Source organism: Meleagris gallopavo, chromosome 1 (genome assembly GCF_905368555.1).
Source record: "Meleagris gallopavo chromosome 1, MGAL_WU_HG_1.1, whole genome shotgun sequence".
Lineage (NCBI taxonomy): Eukaryota > Metazoa > Chordata > Aves > Galliformes > Phasianidae > Meleagris > Meleagris gallopavo.
The window spans coordinates 59,207,127-59,233,052 of NC_139404.1; the positions used below are offsets into that span (position 1 = coordinate 59,207,127).

The 25,926-nt window shown below is 43.0% G+C and overlaps 1 protein-coding gene across 22 annotated transcripts in view; it reads left to right on the forward strand.

Moving 5' to 3' along the window:
- LOC100542571 (uncharacterized) overlaps positions 1 to 25,926 on the forward strand; it is a 55,853-nt gene that overhangs the window by 15,976 nt on the left and 13,951 nt on the right. For 5 of the 22 annotated variants that reach the window (XR_014884793.1, XR_014884792.1, XR_014884784.1 and 2 more), the window contains one exon: positions 2,067 to 5,848. The exons of 2 other annotated variants lie outside the window; for them this stretch is intronic. The gene's annotated coding sequence lies outside the window, so the exon portion shown is untranslated. 15 more of the 22 variants (XR_014884789.1, XR_014884794.1, XR_014884790.1 and 12 more) reach the window with 10 other exon arrangements.

Consider the following 25,926-nt stretch of genomic DNA (forward strand, 5'->3'; position numbering starts at 1 on the left):
TAAGCAGTGAAGGAATGAGATCTAGACAGAGATGGGGTATGAAAACAGAGCATTGAATAAGGAGGATAAATGAGCATATGGCTCTCACTATACCGTGGTGAGAGTATCTACAAAGAAAGAAAATCACAGTCTTCCTAAGAACTGCTTAACTACATGAATGAATAATGGGATTTCTGCCCTCAAGAAGAGAAATCCTGGGTCAAACCAGCCTGAGGTAAAGCAGCTGCCCCATCCCCCCAGCTCCCTGACTCTTTGCAGGGTTTGCCTCTCACCTTCCCAGAAACTTCCTTCAAAAAATGTTTGGTTTGAGTGTGCTGTGGCCTCAGACAGCAATACTGATAAAAAGGCAGACTTGACTCATTAAAACAGCGCTCTCAGGCATTCGGCATGTACAGCAAGGGAACACATACATTATTAAAGCCCTGCTTTGCAGTTATGGGATACTGGAGGGAAAGAGGGATGAAGCAATGAGTTAAGAGACAAGAAAAGCAGGGGGCTGACTGAGGTAAGAGCGAGGAAACTGCTCCTGGCACTGGCAGGAGTGTGCTTTCCAGCACAGTGGCTCGCTTACAGGCATTGAGAGGGAAGCAGGCACTGATGCATGGTGCCGAGCAGCAGGACAGTGAGATGGGAGCTGGCAGTACGTGTGCCTTCCTCTGATGTGGGAGAGTGCCTATGGCCCATCAAGAGCAGTGACAGTTCAGAGTGGGGGCAACACCAGAGAAGATCCCCCACATCTCCTCCCCGGGTGTTGCTTACAGCATGTGAAACATTTTTCTAGGTAGAAGCTGGGCTGCTTTCTCTGTCAGAGAGCAGCAGCTTCCAGAAAGTCAAAGCCAAAGTAGCTTTGACATAACTAGTGAGAGGATGAGTGGAAATGGCTTCAAGTTGTGCCAGAGGAGGTTCAGGTTGGATATTAGGAAAAATTTCTTCTCTGAAAGAGCTATCAGGTGCTGGAATGGGCTGCCCAGGGAAGTGGTTGAGTCACTGTCCATGGAGGTGTTCAAGAAGCATTTAGAAGTGGTACTAAGGGACATGGTTTGTGGGGAAATATTGATGCTAGGATGACCTTGGAGGTCTTTACCAACCTTGGTAATTCTTTGGATGGCCACTGATCTGTTGGACCTATGGGCATTATAGACTGGTTGGTATTTTAAACTATATCAATGAAAATTGCCATCTAGAGTCACCAACACTCTACATCTTCAGCCTACTGAGACTGGACTTCATCAGTCACAAACCAAAATACCTGAACTTAAGCTGGAGATTTTCAGGTTTTGGTGTACTTTTCCTCCATTAAGAAGTTGTGGAGTACATTCGGTAAAAAGTGTGTGATTCAAGCCATCTTTCTGTAGACTTTTTATGGTTTGGAATTTCAAACCTGAGCAGTCAGTTTTAGAAATCTTGTTACTGCAGCACATCTTGTGGTGCTGCAGTTCTGAAGATTCAGAGATGTGCATAGGAAATACATGGTTCCTCAGGGTTAGGCACATGTTTAATGTCAAGTTCTTTTCACAATTGGCACTCATCTGTCACAATAAAATTGGTAACTCCAGTTCATCTCAGATGATCTGATTTTACCAGAAGTAATTTGATTTTTAAATGCCACTGCCATAGCATGGATATCAAAGATGAAGTTCTTTAGCAACAGTGGTACTTTTCTTCTTTTTAGCAACCTGGAATTTGGCATGATAGCTCATCCATTGTAGATATGTCTTCAAGTGTCAGAGAGATTTATTTATGACAAGCTGTTAGCCTCTTCTCATACTACAAAGGCCATGCTGACACAATTCAGCTTGCCAGGAGTTTGGGAGCCTTTTTTTTGTCTTTTTTTTTTTCTTTTTTTTTTTAATGGAAGGCTTCAAGTATACTTTTGAATAGACACAGAATATTTGAGGAAGGAAAAGTGGTGGCTGAGTTATCTACCAGTTCCTAAGAAGCTTTGGATAAATACTAGACTTGGAAGTGAGTGTATTTGTGAATAATGCCTATACAAGCAAATACATGCATACACAAGCCAAGAAACATCTACTGCCTGCTCTCTTCCAATCTGCTGTATGTTGCAGTCCACTTAAGTATGGAAATATGAATATAAGAGTGCTCGTGATGAGGAAACCTCATGGCTATTGTCTGGCCAAGAAATCTTGACCACCATCTGCTGCCAAAATGACTTAAGTGCTACAGCCTACCTTTATGCCATCTGCCATTCAGGTACAATAGTTTAATAAATTAGGAGCTACACGTGACCTTTTGACTTGCCAAATGCTAGCCTCTCTGTTGCTTAAAGAAACCATTCTCTCTTCAGTCGCTGTCCCATGCTAATTCTGGAAGAAAGCCTCAAACACGCTAGCACAAGTCAGAAAACATCAGTCAATCCTTATAAAAATAATAGTTCTCCTGAACTAGTGAAGTTGTAAATTGCAGTATTTATCAAGCTGCTGTTACTGATGACTGACTTTTGTGTTATAATTAACTTAAAAAAAAATTGCTCTTCCACCATGACAGCAACCATGGTGTGGGTTTTGGCTCAAAGATACGATTTCCCCAATGCATCTTCAGCTGTGAAAATAGAGCAGCCTAGGGTTTTTAATTCAGTGCTGTATTACAGGCTGCTGAGACTTTTTTTCAGTGAAAACGTGTACAACATTAAGTGAATAATCTACTCGTTGAAACCTCCAAAGTTGCAGGGATAGGATGGGCTACTCATTCACTCCTCTTGGTGGCATTTAGACGGGGAGAAGGAAACCTGTCACTAACCATCTGACATCCCAAAAGAATCCCAGGCACACTGGGCAGTGCTATGGGGTGAGACCAGGCTGTGGGTCCCATTTGTGGAAGTAGCAGGACCTCCAGCCTGTTTTGGGGTTTTTTTTAGCTCATACTTTCCTCCTACTGAAATTTAAGGAAAACTTATGGTAAAGCTCAAGAGAAGCAATAAACATTCATCTGAACATTTTTTCTTTACTAATCTGTAAATGAGTAGCCCAGGTACTAAGGGGGGTTAACTACTTGCCTTGTAAGGAAGCTGTCATTCTGTAGAATAATTTGGAATTCTAGCTCAGAGTTATAATTAAAATGAACATGTAAGGCATCTGCTGTTTACACTGTCCTCCAGGATCTGCTGTGTGCTCTCCTTCTGGACCATCTGTTTGAAACAGGGATGTCTGGTAAGAGACGAGAGAGCCTCCAGTCCAATGTGATATGCAGTACTTCCTACAGATGAAGGCTTCCAGGCTGCAAATACAAACTGCTGGCTCGTGTCTGGCTTTTTGTCCATCAGGACCTCTTCTCCATTGGGCTGCTCTCAAAGAGTTCTTTTCCAAGTCTGTAAGTGTATCTGGAATTGCCTTGACCCCAGTGCAACACCTTGCTTTTGGCCTTGTTGAACCTCATTAAATTCTCATATGCCCATTTTTCAAGCCTGTCCAGGTTCCTCTGGATTGCATCCCTTCCTTGCATTATATCAACTGCTCCACTCAGCCTGGTGTCATTGGCAAAGTTGCTGAGAGTACACTCAATCCCACTGCCTATGTGGTATGTGTAAAGGTGTTGAAGAGCATTGGTCTCAAGATGGACCCCTGGGGGACACCACTTTTCACCAGCCACCCTCTGGACATAGAGCCACTGACCACAACACTCTGGCTGTGACCATCCAACTAATTCCTTATCCCCTTCAAATATGTATCTTTTCAGTTTAGAGATAAGAAAATGTTGTGGACCATGTCAAAGGCTTTGCAGAAGATAAAGTAGATGACACCATTCATATTTGCTTTGTCCACCAATGTCATCACTCCCCTGTAGAAGGCTACCAGATTGGTCAGACATGATCTGCTCTTGGTGAAGCCGTGTTATCTTGGACCACTTCCTCATCTTGTATGTGACTTAACATTGCTTCCAGAAATATCTGCATGATCTTCCCAGGCACAAAGGTGAGGGTCACTGGTCTGCAGTTCTCCCGGTCTTCCTTTCTTTTCTTTTTAATAATGGGAGTGATGTTTCCATTTTTCTAGTACTCACAGGGGGAAAGAGAATGTCAGAACGAAGAATTGTTTGGACTTTTTGAAGGAAGTGATTGAGATACTAAATAGAGGAGATGGGTGACTGGGGAAGCGTGGAATTGTATAACTAGAGTGAAAAGTATTTCCTGAAAGTATAGATCCTAGCAAGCTCTTTTCTTCAGTCCTAAACTTGTTTGATACAAGAAAAAAATATAAATTAAACCATACATCATCGCTTTTGAGGAATATCTTTTCTCTCCAGGACTATGGCTTTACCATGCTGTAGATGTTATTCCTGACAGCCCATTAGAAACACATCTCTGTGCAAGAAATTCCACAGTACTGATGTTTTTCCATATAAAGTGGGAAGATAAGTGTACTGAACCAGCTGTAACTTTTGTATGTGCTTTGTCTGTGCTGCCAGCAGAGATGTTCAAAATCAGAAGACAAGATCTCCTGGCTGCCAACTGTTCCACAGGCCCAAAGATACGACCGATGCTAACTTGGCTTTCTTGTTTTGTGAACTCTGGAGTTTGTATCCTAAAGTGTAGAGAGTCTTGTTTGGTATTAGATGGATGCGCTTGAGTGCTCTGTGCATATTCTTCATGGTACAAAAAGTGAGAATATGAAATCCCAAATAGGCTTCAGTAGGCAGGAACACAGTGAGTCCTGGTGCTTCTAGAATGTTTAGCAGTTACTGCACAAAGTTCATTCTCCTATCACAGAGGCATGTTCTGCTTAATTGCAGTGGAGATGTTATCCTGTTTCACGCTTCTTTCTGTGTAGATTTTTTTTCTGTTTACTTAAATGTAGTTCAGCATGAAACTACAAGCTGCCAACTGAATAAATATTTTCTTTTCATATTAGTGAGTGCTGGTTTAAGATGAGTGGCACGACGTTTCTTTAAATGGAAGAAAAAGAAAAAAAGACTATGGAGAAAATCCAGAGTTTTAATTACTTTTCTCCCAGAATACCTTGTCTTTAATGTTGGGGCTCAGGTTTCTTCCTTCTAATGCTCTAAGTAGCCTGTCATATTTGTACATATACTGAAAGGCCTGTGAGAAGAATTTGAAACATTTGACATAGCTAAAACTTACAAGCTCAAAAGCAGATCAGCATGTCCTTGAAGCAAAGTAGATGAGATGCCATTTTTTCCCTCCCCCGAACTGGCTGGAAGCTGCTTTAGCATCTACATTTCCTTGCAAGAGCAAGCCAGCTCTTTGTGTGTAAGTTTTCTTTGGATACAGAATGAATGCACCCACACACAAATAAGAATCAGTTGCTCTTTTTCTTCTCAAAGAAAAATTTAATCTACGCTTGCTACACTCCTTGCTCTCCTTCCACTTAGTGGCACCATTTATATAATTGCTGCCTTTAATTAAAGTGCTGAGTACAAACTGCAAGTTTGATATAAGACAGCCAACATTCTTTAATTGCCTTTAGTTCAACTCTGGCTGTGGCATATCTCTTTGAATGCAGCTGACTTGCGAGAAAGTCTGGGAAAGAAATGATGCACTTTTTATTTATGCTTTTTCTCTGGCAAAATTGCTCTGTGAATTTTTATCTCCTAATGGTTTCTCTGACACATTTTAAAACTGTTTACCTCTCACCAAGAGACTATTTTATGTGAGATTTGGGCCTGTATACTATTTCTCTGATCTGGGATGCGCTGTCCTTTCTTCACAGAGCAATCCGTTTTGAAATTAGCTGGGCCTGGCTGCTTAGGAAGAACTTACAGTTGCTTGGCTGCTATTCCTGAATGGACCCATTAAATGCCCTATTTCAGTAAAAAGCTGCAAAAATCTATTGCTGACTAGCAGGTCCTGAAATTCATGTGTATCAAGGGTAGAATAAATAGTTCGTGTGTGTGATCCTTGTGTGAATAGTGGTCTCTAGCTTAGTAAATACTAACTTCTACCTGGTCTATTAAAAACATGATTATATAAGCTGGAAATAAGTTGAAACTTGAGTAGAGCTGATAGGAACTGGCTTCTCCTGTATTCAGAATGCCTTTTGAAAGTGGCAGTGCGTAGTGATATGATTAATTAACCTCTTCTGTGTTAAGCTATGGCCATTCTTGCTGTCCTTCTCCCACATGGTTACAGAGCATGACCTAAGCCCCAAGGTCCTGCCTTCCTTGTCCAAAGTATTTGGTAGAAGTGCTGTCACCTGTATTACTCCCAGTACTGCACAAGGAAGGCACAGTCTACGTTAACAGGGGGACAGGGTATCACTGGGTATGTGAATAACCCAAGAGAAGATAACTGAGGAGTGTGATCCATGGGCTGAGAAGAGGAAGTGCGCTGTGTGTATGATGTCAAGAGCACAACATGCCTTAAAATCAATCACAACTCTCCATGTTTAGACTTGTAAATGGGAGCAGAAGAGGAGGGCACACATTTGGAAGTGACAGCTCACTGGCAATAGGCTGGGGAGGAGAAATGGGTCCTGAACGAAAAAGTGCGGTTGGCCATTCGTGAAGGTAGTCAGCTACAGGTGTCCCAATGTCCCTAATCACTGCCACTTCTTCCCTTTCTTGCACTGACCATGGAGTGGATTCTTAGTTGCTGGGATGAGTGATCCTCCCCATCTACTCCGCCCTGGTGAGGCCACATTTAGAATACTGTGTCCTGTTATGGGCTTCCCAGTTCACTAAAGATGGGGATCTCCTAGAAGGAGTCCAGTGGAGGGCCACAAAGATGATAAAGGGCCTGGAGCATCTCTTGTATGAAGAAAGGCTGAGTAACCTGGTTCACTTGGGGAAAAGAAGACTGAAAAGGAATCTGATTAATGTTTAGAAATATCTAAAAGGAGATGGGAGGCAAACGGATGAAGTCAGGCTCTTTTTGGTGGTATGTAGCAATAGAACAAGGAATAACGGCCTAAAATTTGAATGTAGGAAATTTCATAAAAACATGTAGAAGAACTTCTTCACTGTAAGGGAGACAGAGCACTGGAACAGGTTGCCTAGAGAGGTTGTGGAGTCTCCTTCTATGGAGATATCAAAACTCATCTGGACGCCTACTTGTGTGACCTGTTGTAGTGCACCTGCGTTGGCAGGAGGGTTGGTCTCAATGATCTCCTGAGGTTCCTTCCAAATCCTGCAGTTCTGAATCCACAGATCACACTGAAATGGTTTGAGATCTACATTATACAGAGCTACCTGAGCACTAATGCCAGCAGTCAGCTGACATCACTATGGAGAACTGCATTTGTACTGTGTCCCAGTAGACACGTATTCCATCATACGTGATGGTACCTTCCTGTGGAGCTGGAAGTACTCAGCAGACGGCTACTCAGGCCTTTCCTTTGGTGTTCGTTTACTGGTGGCATTATGTGGGTCAGAAAAGGAGCTTACTGTGAACACAGCACTGCTGGAGATACCTGGTTCTGAAATCTGTTGTGAGGGATCTATTCTCCCTTTGTGTTCAAGAAGGGAAAACACTTAAACAGGAATGAATTGAGTTGAATTTCTTTGCAGTTGTCCCCTTCCTCAGCCCAGTAATTTCTGGGAAAATACAATTCCTACAAAAAGCAAGAGGAGTACCCTTCCCTACAACTCTCTACCTCAGCAGGAATTCATATATTATTTGTACCAAAGTAAAAGCACAAAGTTTAGAAAAACACAGGCTGTGGGCTGCTTCTCACCTGTAGCTCCCTTAGAAATCCATGCAGGAGTGACCTGACTGGAATTGCCCCCAAAGTCTTGCTGGAGAGGTGTCTGAGTACTGTCAGATGCCTTATTTTGCCATTGGAGCCTTCCATGGCTATGGGACAGAAGAAGGGTGCACCCACCTGCCTTTCAAGAGCCAAAGATGACCATAATAGCTGCAACAGATTCAATTACACCAGGTATTTCTGAGAGTAGAAAACCTCAGTTTAGTTGCTTGGAGGTTTTCCTTGCCTGCCTCTACTTTTATTAAGCTCATTTTTCTTTATCCTAGATCTCTGACAGTTGAATCAGGCTTCCCAGAAGAGAGATGTGTATGCAAGCAGGTGGCAGGGGGCTGGGGAATACCTCTAGGCCAGCTTGTTGTGTGAAGGATGCCACACAGTTTGGGTTCAATGTGATCACCCTGTCCTGGGGTTCCTGCAGAGAGTGCCAAGTGACAAAGTGTCGCTGAGCTGCTGCACGGTCATCTGTCTTCTGCCTGGATTTGAGTAGCTGCAGGCAGATGCTCAGTGTACAATTCCTGGGAGAGTCATACCTGGTTGTGATTCAGCAACATGCGTTCAACTAAGGAACATTGCAGCTCAGGTCACTAAAGTTTATCTTCAGGCTTCCTCTGGATGATTTCTCACTTTCCTCCTCTGCTGCCACCATGTGTTCCTTTAGGGTTCATATGAAACTTAAGAGAAGGATATGTTCCATCTTTGACTATATTGCGGCTTTTAACTGTACAACACATGTTTCTTCGTTTGCTGTCAAATATAGCTGGGAGGAACTTCTGACACATTTAAATAACAAAGCAAGGAGAGAGGCTCTTCATCATTTTTTTTTTTTCTCTTTGCCATTTTTCTGTTGAAAGATTTCCAACGGCTATGCATTTTTCAACGCTCTGGAAAAGGTTATGTAGAGTAACTGAGTTTGCATACCAAGTTACAAATCTCAGGCAGAAGTTTTGCAGACATCTCAATCAAGAGCCAGGCTCGAGCCTGAGTAAAAATTTTTCCAAAGGGCCATTTATGAGGCAATTATGTGCAGAAGAAATCGTGTCACTGAAGGTTGATTGACTGACTGGCTTCTACGTGCCGTACATTCAGTTCTGAACATTGCACTTGGGACTCTGCACCATTTGTGTGCTCCTGGAAATATTGTGAGCAGCATTCCATTAAAACTGCCAGCATGGACTTCTGGAGAAGGAGAGGGACTAATGAAGATGTCTGGTGCAACTCATAGTTTTGTTTCAGAAGAGCACTGGTGCAGTAGTGCAACCTGTGTCCTATTCACCTGGGGGCCAAAGCTAATAACAGCATTTGGAATTGGACATAGGGATGATGTAATTTTAGATCAAACTATAGCTTCTTTTCTTTTTGTTTGTTTCTTTGATTTTCCAGCTATAACTTTCATTGTTATGTGTTATTTATTGCCTTTTGCTACATAGGCATGGTAAAAAAAATGAAACAACACAACAGTATATAAATGCAGCTGATAGAATTGTGGGGGGACAGGTCCTGCAATCTTAATTTCTCTGAGGTTAAAATTACTTGGTTTAGCATTACATGTGAACAAAATGATTAGTGAGTCCTTACTTTGCCTAGCAATAGGGGAGCATAAGGGGAAAGAACAGCAGCCCTTCCCTCGACAGTAAGGGACTGAAAGCAACAGGCAGGATGGGGCATCGGGGCATCTTGTCTCCCACCCTCCCATACAGTTCTGAGTGCAGTTCAGGGATAGTTGTTGGAAGAAAACACCCAAGAGTGCTCTCTCCTCACTTTCTGTCAGAGAACACCCTTATGAATGGCCAAGGGGGTCTCATTTGTTCACTTTACGGCCTTGCAAGGGGACAAAAAATAAATGAGACAGACTTTAAGACATCAAATGTGATTCTAGGTGTATGAAAGCCTGTGCTGAGTCCAGTTGTCTGCAATGATGTGTCAGCTGCCAGCAAAGATTACAGCTGAATTCACTTCTTGATATTAGCTACATAGCAGGATGCTCAGTGTGTTCAAGTACCTAAAGAATAATTAAATCTCATGTGGTTTCATCCATTATCACAGCTCTGACAAGCAAGAGTTTGGCCCTGAGGCAGTGAAGTCCTGGTGTCAATATAAAAGAGAATTGCTATTCAGCCTCAGAAAATCACAAATGACTTTTTCCCATTTTCTTTCTCTTTCCTCCCTCTGCTGGCCAACAGAATAAAATCATAAAGTACTTAGATTTTAATTTGGGTCTTCAGAGACCTAATCTAGAATTCAGCAAAACTTCAAACTCTGACTCATCTTGAGTGTAGAATGATAATCACAATAGGTTCATTGATGACGTAGTAGAGGTTTACTTGCTGTTCCTTATGCTAACCTTAGTTCTAGGTCTGGGTTAGCATGTCACAAAAATGCTCTAACAAGGTTTATGTCTAAGCAGAAATTGCCCTAGAATGGGTTGCCAGGGCAGTGTCTTGTCAAGTTTTTGGTATCTCCAAGGATGGAAACTCTACGACTCCTCTGGGCAGTCTGACCACCTTCATAATAATATATATATATATATATATAATATATGTATGTATACATATATAAGTATGTATTTCTGATGTTTAACTGGAATTTCTTGTACTTCAGTTTGTGCCCACCGTTTCTAACTCTTCCACTCTGCAAAGAGCCTGGCTCTGTCTTCCTTGCTCCCTCTTGTCAGGTGTTTGACACATGGATAGGAGCCTGTTGAGCTCTCTTTTTCCCAGCACGTACTGTTGCCTGATGCCATTCCTTCCCAAGTGCAAGACTTTGCACTTTGCCTTGTTGAACTTGATGAGGTTCCTGCCAGTTCATTTCTCTAGCCTGCTGATGTCCCTCTGGATGGCAGCAGAACCCTCTGATGTATCAATATCTCAGTACCTCCTCATCCAGGTTGTTAAAGAAAATGTCAGAGTACTGGTCCCATATCCCACTGGATAGTGGGATATGCTGCTGCAGACCAGCCTCTATCTGGAGGGGAAACAAACCCCAAACACTTCTGTTTTAGAAGCTGTGTGTTGTCCTGTGTAGCGCCCAGATCAAGGAAAAGAAAACGAGTTTGTTGTTGGTGTCTAGGTGTGAGAATGAGGTGCTTTTCTGGACCCGTGTGATAGGGATGGAGCCTGCTGAGCAACAAACAGTTGTCTTGCTTCCCATCTGGGAGGAAACTCAGGCCAAAGGATAAAGCTTCCAACCAAGCTAGTGTGGGAGCTGCTGATGAGCTCTTTCGCTAGATGTTTTCATCAGATTTTGAGATCTCATTATGCAGTGCATTCACAATAACACTGCTGGTTCTCTTGGAAACACGCAGCAGCCTGTACTAGAAGAGTCACTGTTCAGGGGAATATAACCTGCGTCATTCTGTTCCTTCTAGAAGCTTTTGAGGATGCTAACTGCAAACCTTGCAAATATGCAGTATTGGAGTTGAATGCTTTTACACCCCAGAGTTTTAGATTAAGGGTTGACTTTCCTTCTATATTGCCTACTACTTTATATTTTCTAAAAAGCAATTTCTGAGTATAAAATGAGATGATACAGCAACAAACACTTTTTAAATTTACTCCTGCTGGAAAAAAAAAACAAAAAAAAAACCACCAACTTATCCAAGCACATTTAAAGAAATATGACCCTCTTAAAACTGCTCATCCCCTCTAACAGAAGAAAGCCATATTCTGCTCCGCCTTAGAGAATTTAGTAGCAGCTATTTCAAAAACAGCTTTCAGCATCTTAAAAGGAAACATGCTTTTGTCAAAGCCCCTAAAAAAATAAAGGACCCTCATAAAAAGCATATGTAATAAAAGATACTCCTTAAAAAACAGCCAGTGAAATAATACTGAGCTAAAGTTAAATTTTGCTATCTTTTTTATTACTGGGACCTCTACACATAGTTTTTCTCTCTCTCTGCTGCTGTGTATGGGAATTATTTGGAACAGGTCTGGTTTAGATTTAGTACACTCTTTAGACCTACATTGAGAGAAGCCATCTTTAACCATCTCTTTTACCCTCAGGAGACATCTTCATTTTTATACATGGCTCCTTCTAAGTTTTTCATCTATGGCAGATAGATGTTTCATAGCTTGTCTTCTGAGATGCTTAGAAATGTCCAGTGTGTGGGAATGTGTTTCTTACAAGACTTCTTCAAATCCTCTGTATATCGAATTCACTTCCTCATTGAAAATGAGGTAACATCCTTGGGAACGTTTTTTAAGGTTGTTTTAATCTAGCATTTAGTGTTCTCCACCTCTTCCTTCCCGAGTGCAGTTTCTCAAAAAACAGCTCTGTCTCAATAGATCACAAGGAATCCCATACTTTAAGGAGAAATATTCCCTACAGACTACACAACTGGTTGGGATCTCCACAATTTTCACCCTTGCAATACTTATTGGTCTGAGTATTGGTGAGTATTACAAGCAGCAGTTACAAACATGTTGGCTTTTTTGTCCTTGCTAAGTAGGCAATGGAGCTGCAACAAAAATGGCCACTCAAACACTGGTGTTCTGCAGGGTCTGCTTATGGCTGCAAAACATTGCATCCCTTGGAAACGCCTGCAGAAAGAGGAATAAAAAGGATTTTGCAGTGTACTGGTGTTCATTGGATAACATGGTAAAAAATACTTGAATGCCGTCCAAAACTTTGGGGTTAGTTTGTATCCGAGCACGTCATCCATTAGGGCTAGCTCAGAAATTATAGGCTGCCATGTTAGAATGTGTAGCAGTAACACCCAGGGGACCAAAGAAAAGCACAGTGTGTCCATTTCTTACCCAAATAAGAACTTCTGAGAAATAATGTTTTCCAGCCATTGGGCTGGTGTGTTTCCATTACCCTTGCTTCCCAAGTGACCCAAAGGTGTAACTAGCTGTACTAGAACAGCAAATTTGGTCTTTTGTTGAAATATCCAGGTGCTCTGCTGGGAAGAGTGATAGAAACCTCTTGTTGTGTATTCTTTTGGAAAGCATTACATCCGAACATGCAGACATGGGAACCATCCTCCTATGTGTGGGAGTTAAGAAACCAACCCCATCAATTCAGGAACAATCACTTTCTTCTTCCTTCTCTGTTTTTTGAGGTGCAGCTCTTTCAGTCCATCAAACATACAGTTGGGACAAGTGCTCTGTGATTCTCCAGGGGAAAAATAATGAAAAATCACCCCTGCCTTACAGTCTTTTCTTTGATAAGTGATTCTCTGTGACAGGTTAATGATTTCAGTCATTGTGAAAATGTCATCAGTGAACAACCATCCATAAACTTACTTGATAGCCCCTTGGATTTAGATGCTTTTAGAGGGTTCCTTTTTGAAAAAAGATGGAGGGTCTCTTTTTAAGAAAAACTTCCTATAAATAGTTTTGCAAGCCTTCTGTGAGTATAAGGTAGTCACAGCCTTAGTGCTTGTAGGATGCACTTCTGTGAGAGATGCACTGATGTACAGAGTGGTGGGTTTTAACATACCTCTGCATTTTAGATTTTAAAGCGCTCTTAAATTGCTTTACAACATCAGCTTTGACTTCATTACTGGTAGCAGAGTGGTGAAGAATGTGTTTGAGGACTTATTTAATTGTGGGTTTTTTTTGTGCTAATGGAGCCATAATTTACAGACATGCAAAAATGAGGCCTGCCTAAATAGTGGCAACTGAGTCTTCCATCTTCTCATTTAACTATAGACCTCATCTCAGGCATGCTCGGACAGGATTGCCAGCAATTCCATGTTCTGAGAACAGCCCAGCCCAGCTGGCTGCATCAGAAGCAGTAATTCTGTTTTCCTTCAAATTTATTTCTGCTAAGAACAGAGCACGTACATCTTGCTGTGAAAGCTCAGCTTCCGCCTGTCATTTTTCAAGACCTTAGCTTGTTTTTGGTTTCAGGGAAAAGAGCACTCGCCCTTCCAGCAGTAGCAGGTTTGTAATACATTTTGTTCAGTAGCGCACATTTAACCTTTCAGAGAACCATTCTATTATAAATGTATGGCACTTTTCAAATATACAGTAAAAATCACCCTATAAAACATGATTTATTAACCATGTGTAGAAGCCCAATAGTTTACAGATCTTTTACTCTCTAGTTATCCAGAATTCTTCTTATCTCGACAAGAATTGCACTAGGTTGCTTACAGCACATTTAGAGATATACATTGACCAACATGCATTATGAAAGCCTCCAATGACATCTCACTGCTGAGATCTAAGTGATTGGGAAGGAACCTTTTCTTTGGCTCTGGCTTCTCTGTATCTTCTAACCAGATAGGAGCAGACTCCACTTGTAGCACAATCAAGGAAACAGCATGCTCATGAGCCACCCTGTCACAGAAAAGTCATATTGGTTAGATATGGTCAGACATTGGTAAGCCAGCTATTCACCTGAAGGTAATGGCTGCATCCATTATGTGCTGGGATCTGCTTCATAACCTCCCCAGAATGGAAAACTAATCTATCTGTCTCTGGATGCCCCTTCCTGTCCTTCCGGAAGGTAAGTGGGACACTTGGCTTTTTCCAGTCATCAGGAACCTCCCTGAGCTCCAAGACATTTGATGATTACGGAGTGGCTTCATGAGGATATGGACCACTTCCCTTCTTGCCAGGAGAAGCTGATCCTCCTTTTCTGCTCTTTTGCCTGTATGCTGCCTCAATTTTTAGCTGTTTTCTATCTGAAACACTTTCGTCTTTTTCCCCAATTCACTTTATGCCTGTGTCTTCACAATTTTCCTCTGTAATTCCAGTCATTTCCCCTCTCCGTCTTGCTCTTCCTCTCCCTCTGCCCTCCTCCTTTCCCTTAGGAGGAAGATGACATCCAGCCATTCAAAGAAGAAATTTTGCAGAGACATTAGATTTTAAGATTTCAAACAGGATTTTTTCCTCACACTGGGCACTACACTCAAACAAGTTGCTCTTATTTTTAAACACAGCCCTCTACTATAAGACCTGTAAGATGAAAAGATGTTTAAGCAAACAGGTATCCACCTGAGTACCACTAAGCTGAGCTACTCTTTCCACATCATACTTCTTTTTTAATGGAAACCTACTGGCTGCTTCAAAATATACTGTCTAAACAAGCACTGTACAGCTCTTCTGAGAGCCAGTCGCTCCAGTTTTGTACGTGCAAATTCATTACTGAATCATACTTTGAAGAAAAGAGCTTTTCTATGCTTCCCTCATCTGCATAGCACTCTTCCCATAGATAAGTTTTAAAATTCCATTGAAAAAAATAGCAACCATGAAACTTAAGTAATAAGATGAAATAATCTTGATTTAGTAATGTTAAGGGGCATATTTAAATTCCATTGGAAGTCTAACCAGAGTGTGAACATTTAAGGAGATCCCTTGAAGGCAGATGAACCAAGAAAGCTGAAAGCAGATATGTGTCTAGAAAGTCTGGAAAACACTATTCCAAAGAGATACCAGCTTATCCATACTGCTCCCAGTCTGAATGGATTACGGTTGAGACTGGCTGCTGTCAAGTTAAGTTTTAGGGATCTTCTCACAACCGCAGTATTCTTGCTGCATTATTCCCTACCCAAACAAAGGCAGCGTGGACTCTGAGGCATATTAAGGACCAGTAAGCATTTGAGCTTCTTCCATTCTCTTGCCCAAATAATGCTTAGATGAAAACTCAGTATTAAATCTTTTCTCACTGTTAAGCCAGTCCACTTATTTGTTATCTCAGGACACAGACATCTTTATGGCTGGACAGGAAAAACAACAGAGAATATCAACTTATCTGTACTTCTAAGTCTTATCAGCCATTCCCCATAATTTATTACAGTAAGTTCCTGATGGAGAAAAAGAGTAGGATTTACCTGCATACACATAAACAATATTTCTTCTACTATCTTTTTCAGACCTCCGAAGATTTGTTTCTTTTCCCTTCTGTTTCTCCCCATCCATTATGTGAAATCTGTCTCTCTCTGCACTGCCATTGGAGTCTAGACTCCCTCTTTTATATTTCTTTACAACAGCAATGTTTACACTCACGCTGCAGTTATTTCTTTTAACTTCCTACCACATAGAAGAAAGCAGCTTTCAGTTGGAAGGAGCTCCAGCACTGAGACATCCAGGAGCTACCAATCTTTAAAAAAACTTAGGTTTTTAGGTTTTCTTTCTGCTCCATCTAAAGATTTGCACTCTCAAAAATAACCACTGGTCTTACATGGGTGCAGCTCATGCAAATGTCATACATCACTGTTCCATACAACTGAGAGTCCATAGGTAAGTTAGAGCCTACATGTGTATTTGTTTCCTCAACTCTTCACTAGGATTCAGTGATAGATCCAGAAGGTTTGGAGATGTCCTCACTGCATGAGAAGGAGCACATGCCTCTGTGTTGACCCCCATGTGTTTTGTTTTCTGGTTTTCCTTCTTGTTGGATGTTGCTGCAAGAGGTGTCGGACTCAGGAATTTTGGTAGAAGTTGTCTCTTTGGAAAGCACATGGCTCCATAACGTCAAAGTGGACCCTAAGGCAATACTGCATGAAAGGATTTCTCTCCACCTTTCATTGCTCCCCTGCAAAGGCAGAGTAGGAACAATTTAATTTTGGTCATAGTAAGATAGTGGAAAAGCACTAGGGGATGGGCTTATCAAGTTGTGTGTGAATGCAGACTTGGGCTGCTTAAAGCGCAGAACTGAGCCCCAGAGTTATTTAGGATGATGCCCCTGATCCCTGGAGATTTCCAAGGCAAGGCTGGATCAGGCCCTGGGCAACCTGATCTAGCTGTAGTGTCCCTGTTCATTGCAGGGGAGTTGGGCTAGATGGCCTTCAGAGGTCCCTTCCAACTCTAAGGATTCTATGTAGCAATTGAATCACAGATGGTGACAAAGCGCCTTGGCCAGGCTGTCCAACAAGCTGAATGTGTTGTGTGTGTGTGTTTAGGACCAAGACAAATATGGCACAGGCTCTAAGTGGGATTCCAGGAATGAATTTCAAGAGTCTATCCACCCACAGCCAGGATGACTGAGGCAAAAGTGAAATTGATTTTGGTTTAAAAGGGCTGTGAAGGAAGATATGAGTAAATATGGAGAAAAATAATCTAAAATTGATTAGAAAGGAACCATTACCCAGCAGGCAGTAAACTATTGTAGGTAGTCCATTGGATAACTATTACAAGAAAATGAGACTGCTCTGGTATATACAAATAAGAATCAGAACATTGCACTCCTGCCACGGTATTTTTTGCTTCAGTCTACATGTCATTTTTTTTTTGGTTTAAGATTATAAACTGCTATGAAAGACTATAAACATACCTTATAATTTTGAAAAAACTCTTAAATTTTACATTCCAGGCTATCAAGTAATGCTTTGAGTAATAAGATACTCGGTAAAGGAATGACAGTGCTATGTGCTCGGAAAACACTTCATGTGTGGAGGAAAAGACATCTTGTATTATGCATGTGAAATAATCTGCAATGCTTCCAGCAATGCCTGTGTGGGAGATATGGAGGACCTTATTAAACCTCCTGTAATACCCAATACTAAAATAATTGCAATAATTGAATGAATAGTAATGTAAGCCTTCTGTGACTGCATGGTCCCAGCAGAAACCTTAATTCCTCTATTACGTTCGAAAAGATCTATAGTAAAAGTAGAGAAAATCATCATACTAACAGTTTAAGATCTAGCTCAATAAAATTGGAGTAAACCCTACTGAAAGGTTTAACATTTTCTCCCTATTGTAGGAAAAGACTTTGTTCTGGTAAGAATCCTACCAGCATTGCCTTTAAACAGTGCAGAGTTAGCTTGTGTCCCAACTCAGAGAAAAAGTTGTAGGGGGCTCCCTAAGGAAGCAACAGGTTTTGCTTTACATAATCCCTGAGTAGTACAGTCACAACCTGGGATCCATCTGGTTCCTAGCAGGTCTCTGACATCCAGCTGTGTCTTGTTCTGCAAAAGCAAAAATTTGGATTGCAATTGGAAACTACCAGAAGAATTCACACCAAGGCTCACTTTAGAAACGCAGTTGAGAGGGTGCATGCAAATGTAATGCATGAAATTATGTCACGGTTACCAAAGTGAAAGAAAAAAGATGGATTTCACACTTGATGTTGACATGGAAAAGGAAAATCTGGCCTTATGCTTGCACTATCAGGAATGTGAAACCACAACAGTCTTTAATTACTTAGGTGGGACTTACTGAACCTGTCAGTTTGGAGACTATTAAGAGACAACCAGACATCAAATTCCTGGGTAAACCATACAACATATTTACAACCATACAATGGCCTTTGAACCTCTACTTGTGTGTTCAGGGCAGTTCTAGTTCCTGCCTAAGTATCTGTTCAGCCTAGATTTGATGGATGAACAGAGACTTGTTGATAGGCACAGCTAACATGTTAGTGAGAAATTAAATGATTCATTCCACTTTGTTCTTGGGAATTCATAGGGGCTGTGTTACAAAATATATCTGCAAAGTGCTTAGACATGTGGATTAGTTCCAAGACAGTGAAATAATTAATGTCACCAAGCTATACATGAGACTAAATTAAGTATTCTAGGAACGAGAGCCTAACTGCTGGTTTAACCACCCAATTGGATAAAAATTCAGATTGAGAATATCACATAAAATCTTTAAAAATCCACAGAATTCCTGATGGAAAGTTTTTCTAAGATGGTCCTCCTCACAAGCAGGACACAAGGTTTAATCTTTCTCCCAGCCGCAACAATGCCTATGTTTCAAATAACTGTGTTGATAACAACGGAAGCTTATGCAAGTTATATTATAAACCTGCAAAGCCACTTAGAAAGTGTTGTGGGAAAAATGATTTTGCTCCCTTGGAGGAGCAGTGAGAGCAAGTCAGGCACAGATGCACATTTGCCCTGCTCTTATATTCTTTGTTATATATTTAGTTTGTTATAGCTGCTGGGAAAAAAAAAAAAAAAAGAGTCAGTATTAGGTTTGAAAACATGACTTACACAAGATAAAGAAACCCAGAAATATAATGCATATAAATATGAGAAAAGGGAATTGCTTGCTCTCAGAAATATGGAATAAATTTGCAGAGGCACAGTAAAAGATGAGAGATTATAAAAAGGCATTAAGGCTGTCACTGTAAAGTAGTTGGGGAATTACATGGCAAGCTCGCATTACCAATTCAGACTGGAGTTTGCTGTGAAGAATGGCCTGGTCTTAGGAGGGAACAGAATGGCTAAGCAAAGTGCATTGCAATCTGATATTCTTTGGAGAATTCAACAGGCTCATGTGGTAATAGAGCAATGCAAATGGAAAGCATAGGTTACGTACGTGCAGCAGCCTCCTAAAAGACTCAAATTTTAGAAACAGTAATCTAAGAATGAGCTGTTTGTTCATAATATCAACCTAGAAAAGAATAGAATTCATGTTGCTATATCAGGGTGAATAACTGCCATGGTTTGATACATTTACACATTGTTTTTCTGACAGAGACTACACTTGGCATCGCATCATTATCTGCATTTCCCCATAACAGTACTATAGGGAACGTAGCGTTAGCACATCTGCTGTGCCAGGCAGCAGCAAAGAGTGGGCTGAGCAACGAGCTGTAGCTCAGGCCAGGATTTCCAACCATTTACAAGGGCTGACGAGGACGATTCCAGCCTCTGATTTCTAATCCTACATATCCCATACTGAAAAGTCTACAGAAAAATGGAATTAAAATATTTGAGATTTCTGTAAAAAGCTACTGGGTCTGAAACAGATCCTTCTGCAGCTTAAGAAATTGCCCTTAAAACATGGGCAATCTCCCTTTATTTCAAGAGGCAGCTGAGAAGCAGACTTTCCAGAATAGGACTAATCTTGGTGCCTATAAATATAGAGGAAGCTATGCAAGAGTCGCACTATTTCATGGGGAACAAGGATACTGAAGTGTAGGGAGAGGCAGTCTGCACGTGGGATGAAACTTCATGGACTCACGGCTCTGCCTGCCAAGGAGGTCATTTCTGGCACCTTTGGAATCCACACTCCCCAAGGAGAGTCTCTGGGAGACAATAACAATATTGAGATGAAGCCTGCAAATCATAGAATCATAGAATATCTCGAGTTGGAAGGCTCCCATAAAGATAACTGAGTCCAAATCCTGACTCCACACAGCACCACTCAAAAATCAGACCAGATGTAGAATCTGAAAAGACACTGAGGTTCAGTAGAATAAGTAGAAGCTCCTGGATGGCATTTTGTCTGCTTTTAAGACAGCTAATGCCATTTTATTTGTAATTTTTTTTTTTTTTTGTAAGAACCATGACAGCAAAAAAAAAGAAAAAAAAAGAAAGGAGATATAACATATGCTATTATTAAGAGGATTAAGGTGAGAACTGGCCAGAGAGGATCAGACTTAAGAACTCGGGGTTGATTGACCCTTTTCTCCTCCGGCCTCAGTAGCCCAGGCCAGCTCTCTGGAGAAGAGCAGGCCCTCCTGAGGCTGCTGAAGTCAGAGGCACAGGGATTGTCCGTGGGCAGCCTCTGGATTGGGCTGGGTTGTGTACAGCATAACTTTGTCATTTTGGTAAAAGCATCAGTGTTCTGGATTCTATGGCAAGGTGTTATGGTACAAAAGTCTTCATGGAGACTGTGCTTACTGTAATGCTGGGAAAACACTTAAATTTAGCCTGATTATGACATCTCATCTTTGGCTGTGGCTGAATGGTGGCTTTGTTTATAGCCACAGTTTTCATGCACCACCATTAAAGCAGCTCATGCAGAAGTGATACTCAAGTCGGATGGCATGAGCCTTTATTGTTATGGGGGCAAGGGAATCTCATGGGGACACTCATTGCCAAAATACTGAGTGCCAGGTGTGTACTGAATCTGGTGATACTTCAACAGCACTTTCAAATCTTACTTCACTTTGGAGAAAAGAAATGATGTCCCTTTGAATCAGGCTGTATTTCCAGGAGATATACTTGGAGAATACTGTCAATATTGCTGCCAGATGAACTCCATGGCCATAGAGCAATATGGGGATAAATAGGGTGTTTGTTGTGGGACATACAAAGCTCCAGTAGAGCATCCAACAATCTGTCCCATCTTGTACCACCTCTTCCTTTCTTTGAAGTGGTGATGTTCCAGTGATGAAGGCACTCATTTCACTGCCATTTGGGGCTCTAGGATTCCTGCCCTGCCAGCTTGTGGACTGTTTGTAAGGTATTTTTATTTTTTCAGCACCATCTTCTTCCAGTTGCATCACTTCCGTGCTGTGCATCTTGGTGTTCTGCAGGAGCAATTGCTGCTCTTGGCTGCTGACACCTGAATAACCAGAGACTTTGAATGCCTCATAGCTAAGTCAGAGATTTACTTTCCTACTGCTTGTGAAAAAAATGAGACTCCTCATCTGTGCACATGGTAGTGAGGAAACAAGCTTGGCTTTTTATGGTTATGGAAAAATAAACCTGACTATCTTCCAGTCCTGAAACCATTGCAGTAGGAGCAGAGAAATGTTTCAGAGAAACTTTTTACTGTGTCTTTCAGAATATTTTAGTGTTCTGATTTCTTTGAAAGTTACCTGCAAAGAAAACAGAACTCCTTGTTGATACATCTACACATCTTTTAGTTTTCTGAAAATCTCTAAAGCAACATACCTGTAAACAACAAAGTCAGATGTTGTCTGTTTTGAAAGATTATTGCTAATGGGCAAAGAAGTAATTAAGATTTTCAGCCAACTGTAGCCAACTTGAGACACAAAAACATTCATTTCAGAAGGAGCTGGAATAATTGGCTCCATTCTAGTGAGCTTTGAAAAACTCAAGAAGTAGATGCAAAATGCTAAGCATAAAATGCTAATTAACTTGGATTCACTGAATTGTTGATTCTGTTTTCATGTTTGGGTTTTCAGGATACTTAAGGTGGGCTGAACTTCTTTTTTTTCTCTTAATTAACAAAGATTTTTTGAAAACTTGAATCCTTGAATGAAGGACGGTACTCTTAGGATCGGTGAGACTGCCAAACCAAGCAAACTAGGAAATAGTGACTCTATTACTGCTGAGTTTGGGGGGGAAGAAAAAAAGAGGGGTGAGAACATGCACTGATGAGCATTTTTGCAGTACAGTCTGAGGACATGGAGTGTCTAAAGGAGGGCTACAAAGATGGAGAAAGGTCTGGGGGGCAAGATGTGTGAGGAGCAGCTGAGGGCCCTGGGTTTGCTCAGCCCAGAGCAGAGGAGCTGAGGGAGGCCTGATGGTGGCTGCAGCTCCTGGCAAGGAGCGGAGGGGCAGCGCTGAGCTCTGCTCTGTGTGACAGCGACAGGGCCCAAGGGAACGGCCCTGGAGGGATAGCTGGGCTTAGGGACAGGGGCTGCACCACAGCAGTGGGCATGGAAAGGGCTGCCCAGGGCAGTGGGCATGGCCCTGAGTGCAGGAGGTCACGGGGCATTGGGATGCTGCTCTCAGACAGAGGATTTGGATTTTGGGTGGTGCTGTATGGAGCCAAGATTTAGACTCTGTCCTTATGACTCTCTTCCAAGTTGGAACCATTCTTTGATTTTATGACATATTTGTACAGTCAGGAAGAAGCATGGTAAGGCTTGTCAGCCTTTTTCCTCAGTTCTAGTTCATATTTAAATTGTAATGTTTAATGTGCCCTTTTCTCTCCCTTACCACATAATATGATACAGTTGCTGTTGCTATTGACCTTCAGGCAGAGAGAAAATCAGTGGCAGCTGATGTGTGACACTGTTCTCTAGAATTAATAGCCCTTGCCCTCAATTTCAGAAAAAATATTGTAAGACTCGATTTGTGATAAAGGTAGCAGGAAGGATAGGTAATATGGCTTGGAAAAGCCATTTGTTGTTGTCTGATGGCAAACTCTGCTGGTTTTGTCCACAGGTGTCACAGTACTGTGAAAGGAGTTACAGAAAGCAGAGATGCATAAACCTCTGCAAAAGCTTAATGTTCCGTAAATGGCACTTTGAGAAAGTGCAACGGCAGCTGTTCACAGAGGATGGAGAATTCACAAAGGATGGAAACTCTACCTGCTGCATGCAGCTGCTAGCAGCAAGGGAACTGGCTAGCACTACTGTGTGACGGTGTGAGAGCTGCCATCGTGGCTTGGGCCATGCTGTGTTGGGCCTGGTGCAGTCCCACTGTGGGACTGCTGTCAGCATTGGAAAGGTGTAGAGATGCCTTCTGCCCAAACACAGCAAAATCTCTTTCTTACAGAGTAAGAGGAGAGTCCCAGAAAGAGCTTGGGCATGCTTGTGGATGGCAAGCTGGACATGAGCTAGCAGTGTGCTCTCACAGCCCAGGAAGCCAACTGTATCCCGGGCTGTATCAAAAACAGAGCAGGGAGGTGATCCTGCCCCTCTGCTCTGCACTGGTGAGACCTCACCTAGAGAACAGTGTCCAGGTGTGGAGTCCTCTACAGGAGAGATGTGGACCTGTTGGAGCACATCTGGAGGAGGACCACAAAAATGATCCCAGGATGGAATAGCTCCTCTACAAGGACAGGCTGAGAGCTGGGGCTTTTCACCTTGGAGAAGGCTTGGAGGAGACCTGAGCACAGCCTTTCAGTTTCTGAAGGAGGGCTGTAAGAAAGGACAGACTCTTTAGCAGGGTCTGTCGTGACAAGACAAGAGGAAATGGTTTCAAACTAAAAGTGGGGAGATTCAGATTGGATGTAAGGAATAAGTTTATACAATCAGGGTGGTGAGCCACTGGAGCAATTTGCCCAGAGAGGTGGTGGATGCCCCGTCCCTGGAGACACCCAAGGTCAGGCTGGACAGGGCTGAGCAACCTGACCTACCTGTGGGTGTCCCTGTTCACTGCAGGGGCGTTGGACCAGATGGCCTTTAAGGGTCCCTACCAACTCAAATGATTCTATGATTCTATAAAATCAAGGTTTTCTGAGTAGTGTTTAAGCTGATCAAGGGCATTTAGCTAACACTCAGGTACTACTTTGGAAATCCCAGTGACATCTGTGGGAATGGAATGTTGTTTCTGCATTTGATATTAAAAAGAGCAATTGGTTTGAAGTAGAACATAATGCATTTGTACTCTGTAACTTATCCTTAGAAATAATTGATCTAAGAAGTAAAATATTACTGTATATGTTAGCGTCATGTTTTTACTGAATTATGTGATTAATTCTTTCTTGCAAAACTGTAATAATTGTTAAATGTATAGTGTTAGGGAGTAGAAAACATATTGTAGAGTTTTCTGTTAGGATAAGAAACTCCCAGCAAAAGAAAAACAGATTTAGTAACATCAAAGATGCTAGGGCCTCTCCACAAGGCCGAACTGTCTCACTCCGTGAGAAGGTTGGGATGTGACAGGCAGGCACCAAGATACTCCCCTCTGTCTTTCTCCCAAGCTTATCTTTGTGGAAGGAAGGACAAGCAGATATCTGCAAAATAATGATCAAGTGTGGAATAAGTCAATTAATTAACTACGGATTTACGCTTAGGCAGCAAAAATTCATGTATGTCCAGTGTTTCCACGTTTAGTGAAGGGTCGAGAAGATTGTGAACCTGCAGTACTCAGCCAATGAGGAACCAGGGGAGAAAGAGATAAGCGTTGGGCAATAGGGAATAAAAGATGTAACGCTGTTTTCTGTGTGCACTCCTGCTTGCAGGAGGCCCGCCATTGCAACTGTAAATAAAATCTTTATCAGAGATACTGTCCTAGAAAATTATTTGGTTATTTCCAACACATCTCAGCTACGCTGCAAGTAGTGAGACACAGCGTGCTCACTGAGGTGCGTTCCTGGGAGGCAGAGGACAAAGTGCTAGGGAAGGGTGTGCAAGGGAGAGGTGCCTTCTTCACACCAGTCTGGTGGGGCCAGGGCAAGGCTCACAGGAATGCACTGTCTGTGCAAAGTCCTCCCTTGGCAGAAGTAAAGCTGCTTTAGCTTTGCTAAGGCTCCTTGTCTTCCTCTGGGGTAAGTTACCACTAACTGACTAACAAAAAGACAGAGATTTAGGTAAGATGTCAGGCAGAAATTCTTTACATAGAGGGCAGTGAGGCCCTGGCACGGGCTTCCCACAGAAACTGTGGGTGCCCCAACCCTGGAGGCATTCAGGGCCAAGTTGGATGAGGCCCTAGGTACACTGAGCTGCTGGGTGGCAGCCCTGCCCACGGCAGTGGTTGGGGCTGCGTGGGCTTTAAGATCCCTCCTAACCCAAGCCATTGTGTGATTCTATGAAAGAAGGCGATGCTGTCCTGTCACCAAGAGGACAGAAAGCAGTCTAGCTTTACCAGGGCAGAGTAACGCACAGAAGCTGAGAGGAACGCGGACAACGGGAAGCTGCCTCCTCGGTGCCTCCTCCCGCGGTCGCCGCAGGTGTGCGGGCGGGCTCCGCTCCCACCGCCCCGGCGCACACAGGGGTTAACAGCAGCGCCGCGCCGCCCCTCGCCCGGCGGCCCCTCCGCACCGCCCGGCCCGGCAGCATCGCCGCGCACATGGCCCCGCCGCGGTAAGTCCAGTCGCGCCGCCACAACAGCGGGCGGCGCCGAGGCGGAGGAGGCGCGGGCGGGAGCTGCTCGCGGGTCCGGGCCGCGCCCGCTATGACACAACGGGGCGCTGCCGGGGGGCGCCGGGAGAGGGGCTGCGGGGGAGCAGCGGGAGCGGCGTTTGCTGCCGGCCGCGGGCATAGGGGGCGGCCCCGCGGCTGCCTCTGTCCCGGTCAGAGCCGGCGGAGGAGGGAATTAGCGCTGCGATCTCTAAATCCGGAACAGAAAGGCGTTACCGCCCACGCGTGGGCTGCTGGCCAGCAGCGGGGGGAGGTGAGCGCCGCTGTGGTGCTGGGGCCGGCGGTTGTCGTGCCGCAGCCACGGTGCCTCGGCAACAACGAGCGCCGCGTGGGGCAGAGCGGGTTGCCGCTGCGCTTGGCGGTCCCGCTTGTGACCTCTATGGGCCTTGAAAGAGGTTCCATTTCCCGGGGCCACTGGAGGGTCTGAGAGGAGGGAGCTCTCCTAAGGGCTTGCTTCACTGTGTGGATGTTCTGTATGTTATCCAGCCGTGTCTGTGTTATTCAGGCCGGGTGAAGGGAGCGCAACCATCCCCACCCTAAAGGGGCAGCGTGTGTGGTGCGTCCCTGTTCCTCTCTCGACACAGAGGAAGAGGTTACACAAGGCCTGTGTGGGATAAGGTGCACAGGGGTTCTTGTTTAATAGTGCTCTCTTGAGAGATGAAACTGTGGGAATGGAATGTTGTTTCTGCATTTGTTCTTAAAAAGAGCAATTGGTTTGAAGAAGTAGAACATAATGCATTTGTACTCTGTAACTTATCCTTAGAAATAGTTGATCTAAGAAGTAAAAATACTGTATATGTTAGCGGCATGTTTTAGAAACATTATTACTGAATTAGGTGATTAA